This window comes from Manis pentadactyla, chromosome 13 (genome assembly GCF_030020395.1).
Source record: "Manis pentadactyla isolate mManPen7 chromosome 13, mManPen7.hap1, whole genome shotgun sequence".
In the NCBI taxonomy this organism is placed as follows: Eukaryota; Metazoa; Chordata; class Mammalia; order Pholidota; family Manidae; genus Manis; species Manis pentadactyla.
In genome coordinates this window covers 32,478,803-32,493,099 of record NC_080031.1, presented here as the reverse complement: position 1 = coordinate 32,493,099, position 14,297 = coordinate 32,478,803, and the positions used below count along the sequence as shown (strand labels likewise).

The following is a 14,297-nucleotide window of genomic DNA, read 5'->3' as shown; positions in this document are numbered from 1 at the left end:
TTAAAAATTACTTTTTTCCTTGCAAAAGAGGTTATGTTTTAATAGCCCCCCCTTTTTAATTAACAACATAAGTCTGATTAAACAGCAAAATGAGTATGTTTAGACGTTTGGTTGCAAGAAATACTTGTAAAATTTAAACCTACCAATGGAAAATTGAAAATTTATTGTGGTACAGTAGAGAATAAAATTGTACAAAAATGCATAAGAAATTTAAAGAATCCTAATAGCTCTCATTCATGCAGCACATGCTGAGTGTCTATACATGTCCAGCACTGTGCTAAGTACCAGGGTTTCGAAGTTGAGTAAGATGAGCCATTTAAACAGTGAATACTCACATTCAAGAATTAGCATTGAACTAAATAGTTTATTAGCAAATGTGGAACTCAAATAGCTATTTACCTAGTCTGCATGTAAATTATAGAAATGTTGAGATAACTATAAGAAATGCCCTAAGAAGTTTTCCAAATTAACCCTGATTACCATACTACCAAATTACATTGCAATTAATTTGCTAAACCAATATAGAGATAAATTTCTGAGATAATTTAATGCTACTAATAATGACAACTATAAGTTACACAGTTTATGATGAGTCAGGCAATTGTTCTAATCACTTTTCATAGATGGACTCAATCTTCCAAAACAGTTTCCTGGGGAGCGTCATGTTATTGGCTCCATTTGACATGTGAGGCTGAGGTACAGAGAGAGAAGCAACCCAAGGTCACACAGGCATAGGGTAAAATCAGGGTGTAAATCCAAGTAGGTTTGTATTCAAGACAGCTATGCTCCAATAATTAATAATTATGCTACCTCTAAATCAAGATTTAAATGATGAATCTATATCAATGCATTTCACATAGTTGATTAATGTGAAGGTAGATGCTGGTGCATTTTCTCAAATTAATTTTGTCTCTTGATCTTATACCTTATAGTTTCAATTATGTAATTGACTAGCAAGATTTTTACTCTTTTACACACACACACATACACAATCAGAAGCTGTTTTTTCTCTTCTTATTTAAAAATCTGGCATACTTTGAAAACCACAATTGAGAAAATGTTTTTAATCCTATGCCTGAATAAAAAGTATCCAATATAATTTGAAATGTCAACTGTCAGGAAAAAACATATGGATAAAGGAAGCTTTGCAACGTTTCTGATGAGCAGCTGTTCTCGCTGGTCAGCTCCTCCCTTAGGATGACCGTCACTGAGTCTTTATGCTTCTGCAGTGGCTTTATGCTTCCTCTGAAAGGAATTCAGGATTATCTGAATGAATGGAAAGAGATCTATCTGTGTGCAATTGGATAAATCCCAGTGTAACAGCTGTGTGGGGCCAAAACTGAAAGTGACTTTGAAAGATTGTGTGACTTTGTGTTCCCTTAATTTTGGATTTAAACTTTCCCAAGAGTTTGAGAACTGTATACATTAAACTGTTCGTAATAGATGAGTTCAAAATACCTATTAATCCACTGCAGCTGTAAAGTTAATATGCATAGTTTCTTTTCTTCATTGAAAAACATTAGAAAAAATATTTGGAAATACTTGGGGGAAAAAAAGAGACATAATAAAATACATTTTTCTTTGAATTATTTTACTCTTGATATTACTCCAGGGTAGCACAGCATTATAAAGGTTAAAAGTATAAAATTTAGTGCCAGAGGCTCAATTTTAAGCTAATTTCTGAGTAAAGCAGACATAACCTTTATTTAACAACTACTGTGGGCCAGGTCTTGAGTTGAGTACTGATACAAACTCACGTTTATTATTTTAGTCAATCCTCAGCCCTACCTGAGGTTCAGAAAGTCAAGTAACCACCCAGTAAGTGCTGACACCAAAGCCCAACTCCAAGGCGGGTCTGTTTGAACCCAAAGCCCCTGACCTTTGCATAGCATCCTAGCACTGCTTTTCCTATCTGTGGACAGTCCTGCTGGGCTTGTGCATCAGAGGAGTGGGGAGTTGGTGTGATCTGAGGACACAAAAATCTACCTACAAGGGCAACTAATTCACACCCAGCTCTCTCTCCTTTCCACTGAGACCTCCAGGAGTTCATGAATGCTAATGTGAGAAACACCACTTTAAAAGCAGAATCTTATGACCTTTGCTTTATAGTTTGATGCCAGTGGTGGAGAATAAAAGTTCAGTTCACATGTTGGTAGAAACACTGAAATCATGTACCTCTTTGTATAAAGGGACATTCAATAAGCCTTTACTAATTTTCTGTTATTATTGAAATGAAAGCACACATTTAAAAAGTCTCAAACACTTGAGAATTACACAGTATGAAAACTTTAGGATAAGGAACTTTGTTTCTAAGAAACTGTTAACATCAAACGCATATCTTGGCAGGTTGCATATATACTCAGAATCATCCATTAAAAAGTTATACTGATGAATTTGTGAGATTAGTTATTAAGTATGTAGAACTATCCTAAGGGAATGAGGCACAGGACATATAAGTCTCCCTGTGGAAAAGAAGTCTAAACTGTGCAGGCAAGGGTTGTTGATAAGGGAGGGATTAGAAAATTCAGTGTCCCCTGATCATAACAGGTCCTAAATTCAGCAAGAGGAACAGTTTGCAAGCCCTCATCCATGCTTCAGAAAACACACTGAATTTTCCTAGGAATCATCTTCTGCTTCAGATGTTTTTATCTTACAATGTATAAAAAGGCACTGCTTCCCCAGAATTTTTAAGCAAAAATTTCTTAAAAAGCTTAACATCCTTTTGTTAATTGTAAAATAAATCTGCAGGGGAGAAATAAATGTCTTTCTCTTTGGAGGAGGGAAATTCTTCTGACTGTTCTTTCTAGGTCACCTGGTTACAATTTACCACTAAATTCAATAAAACTTTAAAAGTAAGCAAAAGTTACATTGTATATTATTGCCTATCTGGTTCCTGTGGGGATTATAAGTAATTTTTAAAATAACTGTGAATTCAATTAAACCTACCCATAAATTGAAAGAATACCAATGGGTAAATAGGGTTTTTTCTCTAGGAACTAGTATACAGGCATTTTTTAACTTTCCTTGAGCAACAAAATAATCACCAATAGAAAATGAAATGTAGCCCAGAAATTATGAAAGAAAAATAAGAAAATCAGTGTGCAATTTATTTATCTAGAAACTTCACCACTCATACAAATTTAGACTCCAAATTGTGGGGGGAAAAAAAAAACAATAACAGGAGAATTTATGGATGAAGAAAGGTAGCAGAACTAGAGAGCCATGCTGAATCATTCCTGACAGAGTCTTTGCACCCAGGAATGGGAGTGTTGTGTGATGGGTATCAGGTTGTGATGCAGGCTTCTGGAAACTCCAGGGAAACAATGTAATAATAGAAAGGGGTCATGGCACGGGTATCATGTCTTACTAATCTTAACATTTCCAAAGGATTTCATGGCAAATATTAAAATTAGGAGAGAGAAATGCCAATTAAAAAATTCGTATAATTAAGTCAGTAAAAGTAAAGATCAGCAGTTATCAGCAATTTGAATATAGGATCAATTTTGAAACTGATCAAAAAATCAAATCATTATTTTTGTCCTTAACTGTTTTAACTTGAGTCAACCTAATGGCTACTTGAAAGGGAAGAAAGGATGCAAACTCCACAGCCCAAGCAGGTTTATTGCTAACCTGAGAGGGACCCCTCTGTCCTGGCCAGCAAAACAGAGGAAAGGGGCCTCTAACAGGTCAGGAGGCTTTTGTGACCAGGGTTTTCAGTGGGCTGTTTGAGGGGTGGGGTCAGGGGAAAGGTGGACCTGTGGCTTGCTGACTTGTCCTCTGGAGGATGCTTGTAGTCCAGGTAAGATGACACCTAGGTCCCTCTGAGATGGCGGTGGGTTTATTCAAACGGTGGTACTCTGGTCCAGATTTTATCACTACTAATGACACAAATTAGGTAATGCTGACATGAGTTAGATGTTGAGCTTCAGTTGTGACATGTATGTGAAAAGCAAAAGGTATGACAAAGCCACATCCTGCTATTTTTCTTTTGTCACTTTAACCTGTTCAAATCTGCAGAAATAAGATGCTTAAATTTTTGGAGGGAATGCTAGTGTTTTGAGTGTACAAAGCCCTTGACGACTATAGTGTATAATTTCCATTATTGAATTATGGTCATACTTATTTTTCCTTTTTTGTTTATATTGTAAAACTTTTAATACAGTTTTAAAATTCACACTTCAATTTGGGAATGAGAAGAACAGAAAGGAAGAGACATTACTCCTAGTAAGGCTTTCAGCTTCCTATAGTGAGTTTTTTTTATTTCAGTTTATATCTACCTTATAATTTTTTCATCTTGGAACATTTATAGTTTTATCCTTTTTTTGGATACAGTACCTACAAGTGAGGTAAGATTTAAGTGCCTGTGTGGGACTCACTTGAAGTAGAATTTGAATTGTGAGCTAAATTTATTTTACAGTAGAGAGAACCTGTGAATTTGTCTGCACGATTGCAGGTCTTACTAACAGTTTGAGATGTTCCGTGATATTCCCACTACAAATAGAGACTACAAGTTATCAGATGAATGATACCCTAAACTCCTGAAATGGTTCAGGTTTCTGTTATTCAAGTCTGTAACTTTTCTTTCTTCTTCAAACAACAGTCTCCCTTGCACATCAATTACAAACTATTCTGTAAACTTGGCTTTTTAAAGTCTTTTTTCCTGTTCTTGGTGGATTGTAAAGTTTATGTTCCCAATAATGACATTTTAGGTAACAAAACCTAGAAGGCTTTTAAAGCATAGGGGAAACTCCACATAACACTGCTGCAGGCAGTCAGCGAAGACTAGAGAACTCATCTCTGAATTATCCAGCGCTCTATAATTCCATTATCTTAACACTTTTACTCTTTTAAGCAACTCCTTGAGTCATTAGATGCCCCATTGAAAACAGACAATCCACAGCTTTTAAGTAACTACTATTGAATTGAAATGCAAACTCCATAAATGTGAGCTATTGTATACAAATGTGATTGTTATTCTTCTATAGATATCTTACTATGATAGTATAAATGGAGCATGTGCTGAGATCTATGCTCTGTAACAGTGATGGGATTTTTAATAATGTCTCCCTTGATTGGTGTCTTAAATATCTTCCCTTTACTCAGTGTTTTTAAGATTTTATTTATATTTGCCTAATAAAACCAGAAAGATGTTTTTCAAAGATGTGTGCATCTTTGCAACAAAATATCTAAGGATTTGCACACAGCAGAGGATGATCCCCTTTCTCAAATAGGCTATTTGTAAAATGGAATCCCTGAATTTATAATGAAATAATGTAACAAACACTGGAAGGCTTTTAGAAGCACAGATGAAAACTGTACTTCAGGAAACCACTTTCTTCAGCTGTTTGGGCAAGGGGAGTTCCTACCCAAATCTGGGTAAATTGAATTCCCTTCTGCAGAAATCAGAATAAAAACTAAAAGGATCTAACCTAGTTCGGTCTGACTTAACCTCATGAATCAGTATCTGTGGTGTGACTATCTCTGACCCACCCTTGAAATATAGAAACTAAGATGGAAAATGTGAAAGCAGCATAAGAGGGTCCCGCTGCTTGGCTTCCAGTCCTTGATGCCTTTTCCTTCCTGAGGCCTCTGTCTCCCTGGGAAAGACCTCTGGGTGCTCATTGTCATCACTGGCAGTTCTTTGACTTTCAAGTGAATAGTTAGAAAAAATGATGCTTGTGGGACTGTTATTGCACATCCATTATTACCACATTTAAAATGACTGAGATGAATGTTTGTTACTAAAATCCATAGAAGCTGAACTCTCGGGCTCTCTATTGTGTTCCCATGAACTTGGGCTTCATCCTGATGGTATTTTGAGTCATAAAAAAGATTCTTAAAAATCATTATTTGAATACTGTGTTATTTTGAGCACTGTTGAAACAGCTTTAAAGATTTCCCTGAATGGTTTTGCATTAAAATAAACGGAGACTTAATTAATCAGATGAATAGAGCTTTTAAAGTAAAAAATGAGAATGAAAGACAAGACATATGAATACTTAATAGAATGTCTCACCTCCATGGGGAATGAAAACCCCTAATACTGTCCTCTGCCTGCCATTATCAAGTTATTTCATAAATTATTTCCCATAAACAAGAAGTATATAACTAAGTGAGAATTTAAAAAAACTTATACTTTGAAGGAATATATTCTTAAATTTATTATGTACCACTTCTCTATTTTAAAATATTTTTTTCTGAGTATAAAAGCAATATTTGTTCATTGATGAATAATTTTAAAATAAAGAAAATATAAAGAAAAAAGTTAAAATCATCTAAATCTCAATTCCAAAAACAAGCGCCATTAATAATGTCTGGTACATGTTTTTCATATTCTGTGTAGGTGGTGTGTGTGTGCATGTATGTGTGTGTGTGGGTGCCCGTGTGTATTTACATATTAGGTGTTGGCATTGAAACCTCCAAGACAGCCCTCTGACAGGTTGGTGGTAAGTAGACAATTTTGGTATAGGTATGTCAAAAATATTATTTGAGATTAGAGATTCTTTTTAGGGGAAGGGGACAGTAATTATTGTTTCAAACCAGAGGTGTCTGATGTTATCCCTCTCCATAACACCAAGCTTTTCAGTAAAGTCTATTCACAAGTGTTTTGTGAGGGTGGAGTTTCACATCTGGCTCTCTGTCATGTGGGAAGGGATGGTATATTGAATGCAGGCGATGAGAAATTCAGAAGATGCTGGGATTTTTTGAAAATCCTTGAAACTGTCCCAAACAGGGAAATTTTATCTATCCCTCAGGGACCAGGAAGAGTCTGATATCTGAGATGTATGTTTCCTGAACACTACTATGTGCCTAGCATTCTTCTAAGAAGTTTACATTTCATAACAAATGATCACACTGAATTTCCATAATCCCTATAAGGTTAGCAGAAGAACTTGAATTCAAATGCAGGCTATCTGGTTTATTAAATTAGTCTCTCTTTATCATCTATTAGCTATCTATCTACATAGATATATATGATATATAGATTCATCTATATAATTCACACAAATCTATTATATACTTCACAAAGAATACACTGGTTTTCTAACCAATTTTTCTATTAATATTGAGACAAGTTTGATATATTCCTAGAATACAATTATTCATTTCTACATAGTATGTAGATACAATATGATTTTTAAAATCCTGGTGTTGCATATTTAAGGGGTTCATGGGTTTTTTTGCCATTATAAATAATGATAAATATCTTAACATCATGATTAAGTAAGCAGATTTTATTGTTAGACTATACAAGTCTTGGATCACTGATTCTCTCTTTAGTAGTCATATAATTTGATGCAACTTTCTTAGCCTCTCTGAGTCTCAGTTTTTTCGTCTTTCAAATGGGAAAAGTAATAATTTATGATAGAATTGTTAGATACTATTCATATGATGTCAACTTGGTAATATGCTATAGATGCAATAAAAATGTCCATTTTCATCAAATATTTATAAACACATATTTTATTTATACTGCATTTTTAGTATTAACCTTCATGCAAATTTCAGATTATTTTCTTAGGAAAGTTCTGACAAGTGGAAGTTCTGGGTGTACTATTAGGTTCATACTGTCAAATTGTCTCAAGAAATTTTGTACAGTAGAAATTGCACAAATTAATACTACCATGGACAGTCGTTAAGAGGGCTTATATATTCTAAACCCTTTTAAAAGCTAGCTGTCATTATTCGCATATGTTTTCTAATTTGATGGGGGTAGTATTTAATTTTAGTTGATTAATATGAGGTTGAAATAGTTCATATATTTGTTGATTGGTTATATAATATCTCTTATTGCTATGTCTATATATTTTGGCTTAGGATGTATTTATTTTGACTATTTTAACCTCATAAATTTTAACATCTGATAAGAAGATATCAGCTTCTTGACAACTTCTCTTCTTTCAGCCAATACCTGTTACATTTTTAAATTTACTTCAAATGTTAATACTAACTCCAGATGAATGGTGAGACATATTTGTCTTTTTGAAGAAACCAGTTCTTGAAAATCAGTTATACACTTCCTCTATTTCTTTAATTTCTGTCTTTATCTTCCCTATTTCATGTTTACACTTTTTCTTCTATACTGTATTTATTGTATATGTAGCAGATTGTACGTGGAGTAGGTATTTTAATCTTACTATTTAATAAAATATTTGTCTAATTTACATCTCAGTATAACTCTAGTTCATCTTTGAGGTTTATCATTTTTGTTTTCATTTTTTTAATAGTTTGCTATTGAAGTTTTGATTTCCTCTTTGCCACAAGTACTTTTTTCATATTTGTATTTTATAAACATATAAATTTTGATTTGTGTTCTTTGGGTTTTTGTTATTACTATGTACTTCTTTATCCTCCACATTAACAAAGATGGCTTCTATAATTTTTTAGAATCTTTTATTTTCATTGCATATGTTGACTTAATATGTAGACTATTTTCATAAATATTCCATGAAATATTTATCAAAAGATAATAAAATATATATTTTCTTTTGTAATTAATTTCATTTCTTAAACAAAATTCATTATGCATATTATTCAGATCTCCTATATTTTTAATTTACTGTCTGTTAAAACCAAGAGCCATATTTTAAAATCTTTCTGTATTTTTTTATGTTACTGATTGTATGTTAATTTGATGTTGTTTTATTCATGGATAAACAAGGCTTTTGATATTATAAATTCAATTATTATGAAATTAGTTCATCAAAAATTTTTTGAGTCTAATTATTTGCTTTATATGAAATGAATGTATACCTGCTACTTTTTAGTTGTTGGTTTCCTAAGTAGTTACTCAACCATTTTTGTGTTTTCTTGGACACTGCTATTTTCCTTTAGACTTATCTCTTCTTTCACCCTGTGCTCCACCTCCTTCGGACTACGTTTGTCTTCTGGAGAATGCTCACTTTTCACGACTAAACATTTACCCATGCTTCTCTTCTACCTGTCCTGCACTTCTGTCCTGAGAGTCTTTGCTTGTCCTCTAAATCATGGCTCTCCCGTCACTGCCTCAGAGAAGACTCTTCAATTTCAAAGCTAGATTATGTCTCTCTTTCTGTTAGGATGTCTTTTAGTACTTTGTACTTTAAAGAAGGTACAATTTCAATAGCAAACATGGAGAAAAACCCATCTAAAGCAAAAAGTCTATCATTAAAAAATAAAAGGGTGAGGAGAAAAAAGAGTAGGGGGAGGTGGAGGAGAATGGGGACCATTTAACAGTGAGTGGGTAAGTAAAAATTTCCTTCCGCTTTATTAATCATGTATATTAACTCTGCCCTAGCCTGCATGATTTATTTCCTGTATGTTTAATTTAGGTCTATTATGTGTCATTTTTTTTTGCTATTTGAGATGAAAGCTTAGTTTGTGTTCAGTTTTCTTATTTTATGATAAATGTCTCCAAAGCTATGAAATTCCCTCTCAGTACAAATTTAGATACATTCTGCACATTTTTATAATTTCTATTTGGAAAAAGTTTTAACTGATAGAAAAGTTTAAGAATAAACATAATATATAAATATAAGTATAAGAATAAATATAAATATGTATGTGTGTATATATTTATATACAGAATTTACATATAAAATTATATATATTTATATAATATATATAATACAAAAAAGACCCATAAAACTTTACACCAATTAACCTATTATTAACATTTTATACACGCAAATACATAAACACACTTTCATATATTCCATGGGTAATAGATAATTTTTTTCTGAAACAAAATGAATACATTACAATCCTTAACTCTTTACTACTTTAGTGTCTATTTCCTAAGAATTAGCTAAATATACAAGCTGTGCAAATCAGTATCTGGTTTATTAAAAAATGTTAATTGTGTCTCTTAAAGGAACTTGTTTTAAAAAAGGAACTGAAACTCTAGTATGAGCTTATATAGAAATAGGGATTTGGGAATCAGTCATATCAAAATTATAGTTAGAGCAATGGCAAAGATAGCATTAGCTCCATAGACAATAATGAGAGAGCAGAGTTGAATAGTACAAACTGAATGTGGAGAATTACTTAAGTTTAGGATCAGGAATACAATGCAGAGAGCACAAGGTATTGAAGAGGGTCATGGGAATACAATGTTTCAAAAAATAGCATCAGATTCCAAAGAAGAATTTAAGAGGGTAAAGAATAAGAAGTATTTAAGAGTATGAAATATCAAAAACATCTTTGGATTTGGAGAGCTGCGGTTGTTTTGAAGAGCTTGCTGTAGAGTGGGGGGCTACGAATTTGAAGCGGGACCCAACTTGCCAAAGGATTAAGGAACGAAGATGTAGGAAGAACTATGTTTCAGTGAATGTGATGATGGTACTTAACGTAGTGGCTCAGGAGAGTTCAGATTATAAAGGGTATTGAATGTTTATGGGGAAATTTTGGTCACGTGTATAGACTGAGGGGGAGAAACTAAAGGTCAAAGAGGAAGTGTAGATAATTGAAGAGAAACGTCTTTGAGTTTGAGTGAAAACAAAGGCTGATCATTTGGAGGGTTAGCGTTGTGTGAAGGCAAGGACTATTTCTGGAAGGCAGAAAGAACATAGAGGGTCTGGATGAATATTCAGATCATTTTGATGCTGAGAGAATATTGGGGGAGATCATGTTATATGGCCTCAATAAAACTCCCTTCATCTCCAGACAGTAGAGAGTAGAAAAAATCCAACTTGATATTTATGAAGATTGGAAAAACATTTGGAATAAGAGCTTTGAGGAAAGTAATAGGGTTTTAATTGGGGATAAGTAGAATTGCTTTGAAGAAGCGTGGACCTATGTCAGTATATTAATGGAACAAAGTGATCCCATTTTAGGTATTTCTAAGCTGTCAGACTACTAATAGAAAGAAATTCTATGATTGGGTTTATTTAAAAATTGATGATAAATTGGGAGATATTCTTAAACCATGTATTAAAATACTTAAAACAAATTCTGGGTAATGGGAAAGAGGCTGAGAAAATTTGACCAAGTACATAAACTTATCTAACTTACACAAATATATTTATTTAGACAAACTAAGGAAAATATACAAAATTTGACAAAAATACACCAATGGTTATTATAAAATGATGTTGATAAACACATTTCATATGTTAAATGAATGCTTTGAAGAGCATTCATTTTTTCATAAAACTGCAAATGTTTACAGAGCTAAGCAACCAAATCAGAATACTCACCCACAACTAATGTCTGTCTTTAAACAGGGACATTAAGATACAAGATGTCATCACAGATTAAACTCTCTGCATCTGTAGTTTAGATGTATTGTAAGGCATAGCAAAGTAGAGCACTTCATCATATTTTATATATGTATCATGTAAATACACCAAATAGTAATATAAATGATGAATTATGACATAAAGAAAATTTATATTGATTTAATGCATATTAAAATACATAGTAAATGTAAGAATCCATGAGTCAAATTAACTAGTAGTCTATATGTTGCTTTTGTTACTTTTAAGTAAAAGTATGCAAAAAAATTCTTTAAAATACAATCTGGCTTCAAGTTCCAAATAATAAATTTTGACTAAAGTCAGCCTACTCTGATGATTCATGTACTTGACAGTTCTTAGCATTTATGTATGTATGTTTTACTATTCTCATTTTCACTTGTTACATATTCTCATTATTTTCCTGGTTGCTTTTTCATGCTTGCAGAATCTTAGCACGTCCAGTTCATTCTCTATGTTGCTTCAGGGTTATATTTTTGAGGCATACATTTTTATCATGTCAATACACTAGTTTAAAATAACTACTGGCACTCCTTTACCAGGGCACAGAATCCAAATTCTCAGGTAGAGCATACACAATCTGACATTCTCTGTTCTCATTTGTCCCAAGCAACCTCAGCTGCTCTCTCCCTGCCAGTCATCTCCCACCCTCTCTCTCTTCGGGAGCCACGCTGAGTTACGTGCCATTTGCAGAACACATCGGACTCTTGTATACACTTCCTTCTAAGGAAAACACCCTTGTTCCTGTGCTTCATCTGGAAATCTCTTAGTTTCTAAGATACTCAACTCAAATGTTATCCTTTCTATAGCCTCCCCTGACTCTCTAGGCAAAATCTTCCTTCTCTGTACTTCTGCACAGCCTGGTGTATGCCTCAATTGCAGTGAGGTTTACATTGTGGAATTGTTAGGTGGATAGATGCCATTAAGTATTTTGCTTCACCTAACGTTTCACCTACATGTCATTTCATTTCACCTAACATTAACCAAATACTTACTATGTATCAGTCAGTGGCTGAGGTCTGGGGAGTCTGAACAACACCTAGTCCTCATAGTTTCCTTGCTAGATTCTAAGCTTCTCAGGATACCAAGCCTGTGCTCCAGAAAATGTGGACAGCCTGCATTCCTGTTGAATGTAACTTCCCATCTCTTCTCCATTACTCACTCAATTTCCTCTCCCTGGAATACCTGCCCTCTCCTCTGTTCGAAAGCCTATATTAACTTCTTGGGAACCAATTCAAATTCTATCTCCTACTTAGGGCCCATCTTAACTCTGAATCTGATATGGGGTCTTTTCCTTTGAATTCCAACATTTTCTTCATTAATTCTCTTGTTACTTGCCTAGTTACCTAGTTACTTACCTATTTTCTATTACAGTTATTTGTGTTCTGTTTTCTCTTGACTATCATAATCTATAATTTATGCATATAAATTCATCTAGCATGGCACACATAGCTGATCATCCACATACATTTGTTAATTCAGTTGAAAGGCTCAACTCTTTTAAGAAGGGTTCTAGTGCTGTTTTACCAAACCATCATTTATTATGGTCATTTATTATGAAGAATCTATTCATGGAAAGTACCAGGTAGATTCTTTCTTTCTGTCTTTCTTTTAAGGTTCTGGGTATGCTTTATTTCTCCACTTTTCTTTTTTGTTCTTTGAAAAAAAATTTTACATGAAAATATAAGCAACACCTTTGACTTTCCAAAATTGAAATATTTAGATTCTGGTTGTTGTACTTGGTATTCAAGTGGTCATTCCTTGATGTAGCTGTCTGAGCTCATCACTCTATCATCTCCAGTTTTTAAGCCAAATTTTAATTTTTTTAAGCCTGCTAATGCTATTATATTTTATGCCAATATAATCCTTTATCCATCCACAGATGATGTTTTTCAGAAGACAACTTTGTCTGTCTTCAATATAAGTGCGTTTAGAAGAAAATTGGCACGTGCATATACTTGACTTTCAGTATCAAACTTGGCATCACCTCCTGGGTCTGGCAGTCCCCACTGTGCTGGCCTATCGTCCTCCCTTATGTGCTCCAGGAGTGCAGCCAACACCTGTGGCTACACAGAAGACCACACACAGCAGCTGCAGGCCTCACATGCCCACGCTAAAGTACGTTTCTGAAGCTGAAATATTTGGATTTGTGACTGGGTCTTTTTTTGAACCTTTCAGCAACTGCTGGGATTGCCTCGTGCTGCAGGTGATACATATTAAGCAACCAGGATGTGCTTACTCTGTTATCTCCTTTGGCTATTTATGATTCCAGTTAAAGGTGGAGGTCCTCATTTGTAGCATAATGTGGTGGTTAAGAGCACAGATTCTGAAGTCAAACTGCCCAGATTTGAAGCCTAGATATGCCACTTAACTTGCTATATAATCTTAGACAAGTTACTTAACCTCAGTTTTCTCATCTGTAAGATGGAAATAATATCACCTACTTCCAGAATGCAGTGAAGGTGAAGTGAGTTTACGTATGTAAAGCTTTTAGAATCATGCCTGTTTGTGGTACACACTATGTAAGTGCTTGCCACTGTTATTAGATTATAAATTACAGAATAATCTGAAACACCACTTGAACCAACTTTTTCATAATATCTATGATCTGCCTTTCTCCTTGTTCAGCTTTCTTTTTCCATTTGCATTTTTTTGTGGCATATGCTTCTTGTTTATCCAAAAAATGCATAAGGGTCATGGAAAACATATTGAGCTTATTCCTAACCCTGGCTAATTCAGAATGAAACATGTTAGAAGTTTATTCCCCCTCTTTTAGAATATTTAAAAATACATTTACTTAGGACAAATATATAAATATTTAACATTAATAACAATACTATACCATTTCTTATTTTAAGTCACAAAATGTTAAGTACTGAAATAAAAAAATATTTTCTTAGTTGAAGTATAAACACCTTAATAAGTGACAGGGATGTCAGGAGGGCAGGAAGTAACAGGATATCCATGCATTCAATACAAGACCTAGATGCTAATTCTTTCCTGGGCCTCGGAACTCCAGACAACCCTCTTCTGGGATAACTATTACATGACTGTTCATGCTTC

At 33.9% G+C, this 14,297-nt stretch overlaps 1 protein-coding gene across 7 annotated transcripts in view; it reads right to left on the bottom strand.

Moving 5' to 3' along the window:
- GRIA4 (glutamate ionotropic receptor AMPA type subunit 4) overlaps window positions 1-14,297 on the bottom strand; it is a 413,780-nt gene that overhangs the window by 220,069 nt on the left and 179,414 nt on the right. The window lies entirely within an intron of this gene.